The following is a 6,354-nucleotide window of genomic DNA, read 5'->3' as shown; positions in this document are numbered from 1 at the left end:
CTTTTTATTTTTTTTAACTTTTTAAAATTAACTATATATATATATATATATATATATATATATATATATATATAATACATATATATGTATTAAATTGGCCATTCTTCATCACTGTTTGCAAAACTGTAACATTGGAATTACACCCAATGAATTCAGCATCTTGGGAAGTGCAGCCAATTAGAAAAGCTTTGCACTAAACAAAGCTTGTGGATACAAAAGGTGCATCTTAAGTTCAATATAAGTTCTCTACCAAGCTAATGAAATGAGTTATGGGACTTTGTTCACTCATGTACAACCTGAGACTATTGTTAAATATAAAAATATCAGTTACTCATTGAAATTACCAATACTCTCGAAGCACCCTAAGTCTTTGTCGTAAGGATCTCCTACTAAAGTAGCTTCACAGATACAAATGGCTTCATGTCCAGAAACTGTGCAAGTTGTTCTTTTACCACAAATAAAACATGGACCTAAACAAGTATGAACAACAGATGTCATAGGTATAAACAGACATAAATCATTCTTTAATTTTAGACACCAAACTGTTTGTTTTATCTTAATAATAACATATAAACTTAGTAGCAGAGCAGTTACATTAAATGTCATTGTACTAAATCCAAGTTACAGAATGTGTTCTAAAAGCTATTACTTCTTCTTTTTTTTTTCTTCGCCAAACATAACTTTCACATATATTCGATGATAGGTTAAAGAATGTAACCCACACTACCATCTTTTCTGTTTTTATGTTTCACTAGCTGTGCACAATGTAACTTTTGCATTACTATATAAGTCACCACTAAATTAAAACAGTAGGTTTATAAGATTAATAATAAATAATACAAGTAAGTCTACATGCTTTTGGATAGATAGATATTTCCAACAGTCACTACATACCATTTAATAAAGCAAGAACATTACATCTGTGTGTTTGTGTGTATATATACATTTATAAGCATACATTATCACATATAAGCCTCCAATGATGTTAGTATAAACAAATTCACTTTTAAAAGCTCAGAAAATAAAATATTACACTTACTAATACATTGTCCACTACTTTGGTCACACTGCTTATCTGATGTACAGTCATCATTGGTACTGCATTTTTTTATTATCACTTTACCTAAAGAACAAGAAAGAGAACTATTAAACCTTTTTTTAAAATCATTTCCAACAATAGATATAATGGTTTAAAGAAAGTTTCTTAAATCATTTCTAGCAATATCTTTGATGGATTAAAGACTGCTAACACCATGATATAATATTTGGGTTGTTAGTAATTTTGCAATGATGAACCCAAAATAACATATTTCTTGTTTGCACAAAAAATATACTTGTTGATACTATTTATTTGAAATGATTTATTTTGCTATTATTTCTAACTTTAAAATCACATGTTGTGAATAAGGTACTTTTTAGTAATTTGTTGAACAAAATTATATATGTATATATATATTTTTTTTTTACATGTAAAAGTATAAGTTGTACAAATGTATAATTTGACATTAAAATATGTGTAAGTTGAGTACAATTAAGACATGTAGCTTACTAATTACTAAGCAAAAGTCTTTGTAGAGAAGTGCACATTTTTGATGCTGCTGAGCTATGGTCACACTTTTATACCCTATGTATTTAATTTAGATGTTTGAACTGTTGTTTGGCAAGAGGAGTTTTTGACATCATGTGATGAGTGCAAGGCTTAATGTCTGGAATTTTCTTCAATGTTTCAGAATGATTTTTATGGTAAAGAGACATTTTAAGTACTATATTTAGCAGTCTATCAAATTTAAATACATAACACAGACATACTTACATTTGCCCAAATATGGATCTCCAATAGTGTCCACTGGGCAGGTACAACGATAGCTTCCTGGTAGATTAGTACAATCTGCATTTTCCCCACACACAGAATCCAACTGTTCACATTCGTTAATGTCTTCAAATATTAATAGAAAAGGTGAGTTTGTTTAAGCTCAAAGATGCATATTAGGCTAACTGCACTGTGCCCACCCCAATTTTAGTGTTATAATTAAGTCTCAAACTTACAACTAAGTCACCAAGGTGCCAGAAAATACAAGCACAAACAAATTAGTAAACAAAGGAATAATAACTTCTCAAAATGTACAACTCTTTTTACAACATAATTTTCTAACATAATATTGATAATATTTTTCAACTTAGGGATTTCTAAGACAATAATCATAACTATTTTCTTAAATTATAAACTTTTACAAAAATTCTTGTGTGTACTTAACATAAATTTTGGAATGCTTAAAAAATTCAAATGATGATTTTATGCGAAATAAGCTGAATACTAAGTTAACTGCTACTTGAATAATTACTGAGAAGAACAATAAGAAAAGCTCATTACTTCTAACATGTATGTTTTCATACAAGTTTCACACATACATTAATTTGTTAAACATAAAGGTTTTAAGCTGCAAAAAATTTAGCAGGATATTTCATCATACTAACTGAAAAAATTATGAGCCATATTATTATTTTGATATAAAACACTGCAAAGTTTTGACATAGTTTTGTATTTATGAACAAAACTAAAATATTTTGTATGATACTTTTACATATAAGGGCCATAGGAACTGGTACAGTTGTGCCAGTTTTTCCAAATAAAAGAGAAACACACAATTACATAAAAATAAGATTATTTTTATATTTAAAATTACATGTATAAACTTTTAGTGTACTGGCCACCTAGTGGAGTTGCAAGCAAGTACCAGTCCCTTGGTAGAACCAAACAGTTCAGCTAGGGAGCTATGCACAGGACCAAAATAAGTATTTTTTTTTGCTTGTTTAGTATACATACAGTAGAAGTATAGTGTTTTATTTCATGAGTACAGCATGTTAATTTAAAAATGATGGCATTCCATAATTACATCATTGTTACTGAGTCATAAGGTACAGCTGTGTAACTTCGGCCTGTGAACATAAGTTCCATTAGCCCAATTATGGGTCTCCAAAAGTACCTATTCAGCAGGTCCAGTGACAGCTTTCTGACAAAGGAAGGCCCACCTTCCAAAAGCACTAGTGTTTAGGTTTTTTGTTTTTCAAGAAACAAATATATATATAGTTACAATTGTTCAGCTGATGTAGGTAGTTTTTCTTTATGTTAACTGCCCTCTCCATATATAGTATTGGATATACTTATACAAATGTTGTACTCACCAAAGTACAGTCACATATTGATAGTTTACTCTGTAAGTGGTTGTCATATCCAACCAATCAGAAAGTGCTATAACACTATAGTATGAAACCTATAAAGGTACAACTAGGAAGTCAATCTTTAATATATGTAATTTTGCTATTTTTGACATTAATTTCTATTATTATACTTTTATTATGCAAATTGTTTCATACTATTAGCTTAATATATGTATTTAGGACTAACTTAAATCTCTTAAGCTGGCTGAGTCTCATAAGATATTATTGTTTTGTTTTTTCCAAAAAATACATTCAAAAGCAAGAATACCTAACTGATGAAACAATGCATTCTAATCCTTTTCCAAAAGAAAGTAAGAAACAGTGTATTTAATATAGTCATTGTCAGGTTGATTTCTAGATTTTCTCTTAATAGGTAGCTTGCTTTGATTGGAATTTAATATACAATGCCCAATATTAGTAGTGAATACATGGTAATCATGGCTTCAAGGACTGAAATACACAATGAAAATCATGTAGAAATTAAAGTTTTTGGCTGTTCAAGGATATTCCACACACAAAATTTCAGTAAGACCATGTTTCAATAGGAGCTGAATGCAGGATTCTTAAGAGAGCATTTAATAGAAGTGGTCAAGCTAGAAAACTGAAACTGTCTAAAGTGATGTTAAGTATTTTAAGTTGTGTTCTTTACAAACTAGATGACAGTCCAGATCTTTCTAACGAACTTTCAGTACATAGAGGAGTAAATATTACCTTGAAAATAGATGTGCAGCTGGCTGAAAACTGTTGCTGGGAAAACGCATCCAAAACATAAGGTTAAGACCATAAATATTGGAAGACTAAAAGTTGTAGATTTACAAATGAATCCTACTTGGAATTGTTCAGCAACAATCAACAAGTCATTTACCAATGGTGGAGAAGAGAACAATATCATAGCTAAAAAACTTGTCTGAATTGTGGGGAGTAATTAAGTAAGATATTTGGAACAATATGCCACAATTATACATTGATAAAATGTAAAGCAGCATAACAAAAGGTGTAATGCAAAGTGCTCACATACAAAATAATAGTGCATTATACAAATTATTTAGTTTTATTTTGTACTTTCTGTGATAATATTTTGTACCATTACTAAATTCAGCATCTAATTGCCATTACTCATTGCTTGTGACTCCTGTACATGTATCGCTTCAGTGTTTTCATAATTACTTCTGTTATTCTGTGTCTGTATATATATATATATAAATTTATTGAGTTCCAAGCAGCAAGTCAAGAGTCATACAGATTTTTGTATTTGAATTGTTACGAGTAAAAATTTGTATTTTACGTTTGAATTACTCAAACTAATATTTGAAATAAACTGCACTGATATTAGCATGTTTCTTTTAATAAGGCCTTATTAAAATTATCTTTCTTCTATGATACTGGATTTCAGAATAAATTACATCACTTAACTGAACTTAACATAATAATTGTTCATACCTTGTGGGTATAGCACATTCAGCTGACACCTTTGTAACTAGATATAAAACTGATTTATGAATAACCATCAAATAACTAAATTGGGAGTTTATATGAATTCTGAATTAGTGGAATTCATTGCAATATTAAAAGAGTTTCTGCTAAAAACATTTCATGTTATTAGGGACCCTATAACCAACAAAGCCATGGGCCCACAAGCAATTTGGTGCATGGAGAACTTAAAAAGTGTTTAATGATCATTCTACAAAATGTTAATAATCATAAAAAACCTTTCTGTGTTACTGAAGTATAAATTTAAATAAGAGATGACAATCCAAGTCATGGAAAATAGCGTGTTGTTTACATATGACAAAGTACGAGAAAATGATCAGTTTGTTTTCTATTTCAGATATTTAAACAAAGCAGGGGATATCTGCTGTAGTCTTCCCTAATTTTGAACTGATAGATTAAAGGGAAAACAGATAATCAACAGCACCCACTTTCAGATCTAGTATTTGATGTTTATTTGGTTTTCATGACAAGAGTGTTAAGAGTTAATTGTTTTAAAAGTAATAGTTATAATAAATTTGTTAGGTAACTCTGTATGAGTCGTATATTGTGTATTGGGCTTTTGTAATATTGTTGATGTCATCTTACTTGAAGCTTCCAAGTTTTCTAGTTATGTGTAATATTGTTGCTACTAGAGAACTAGATAGTTCTAGATTTTTTTATCTCGTGTTATAAATATATGTAGATGCAGTAAGTTAACTTAAGGAAGATAGAAAAACGTTAGTTAGTGAAAGAAAATGTGAAGTTAGCTGGCATGTGAATGATTAGCCTTAACAGGTGACTTCTGTAGTCTTTCAAGCTGTATTGTAACAAAAGAGACAGGAAAATAATCTGTCTTGTCAATTGGGTTCTAAAGTAACTGAACCAGCCCATGCAGACTTTTGATGAAAAAAAAAGAGACAATTATTAAAAGCTCTGGATACAACTGTGGTAACAAACAAGTTAAGTGAAGTTATGTCAGAAAAAAGTTAAGTTACACTGCGTGATTGTCAGTTTAGCCATAACAGGTGATATTCTAAAGTGAGTTTCACAGTTTAACTCTCTTAACATGGGCTTGGTCAATTTGACCTAATCACATGACCTCTTTGTACTCAGTCGAAGTCCTTCTAGATTTGATAATACATTTGATAAACATCATATGTCTTTCACATACAAAAAATTATATTTCAGTGTAGTATTTTTCATAAACTAAAAAAAGATTTGTTTGTGACTATATTGAGTATTTGTTTTGAATAATCCGTGTGCAAAGTAATTTTCATGTTAAGATTAAAAATATGTTTCTTCATCTCACAAATCTCAAATTTTATTTGTTTAATCTCTAAAATCTCATAAATACATTTCAAATGTTTGTTTTCACTAAAACTTTATATTTCATCTGTAATTTTCTCTACCCTAACTTTATACAAGCTTGGCCAAAAAAAACATGAAATAAATCTAAATCATCCTCTTTTTTCTTTCTAGAATGACTTCAGATGTAGCGTGAAATTACCTTTGTTTATCCTAAGTAGCTTAAACTTGTAACAGTATACATCTATTTATAATTAAATTTTATTGTTTTATTGTCCTTTGAACAGTGTCTAACTACTATTTGCACCATTATAAGTTGTAAATCACTTGGGGAATGTGCCACTCACATTACACTATCAA

General features: G+C 29.5%; 1 pseudogene; it reads right to left on the bottom strand.

The window, feature by feature from the left end:
* Positions 1 to 6,354, bottom strand: part of LOC111086562 — a 29,990-nt pseudogene that overhangs the window by 15,700 nt on the left and 7,936 nt on the right.

This window comes from Limulus polyphemus, unplaced genomic scaffold, assembly GCF_000517525.1.
Source record: "Limulus polyphemus unplaced genomic scaffold, Limulus_polyphemus-2.1.2 Scaffold1196, whole genome shotgun sequence".
Classification (NCBI taxonomy): domain Eukaryota; kingdom Metazoa; phylum Arthropoda; class Merostomata; order Xiphosura; family Limulidae; genus Limulus; species Limulus polyphemus.
This window is presented reverse-complemented; position numbering and strand designations above follow the sequence as displayed.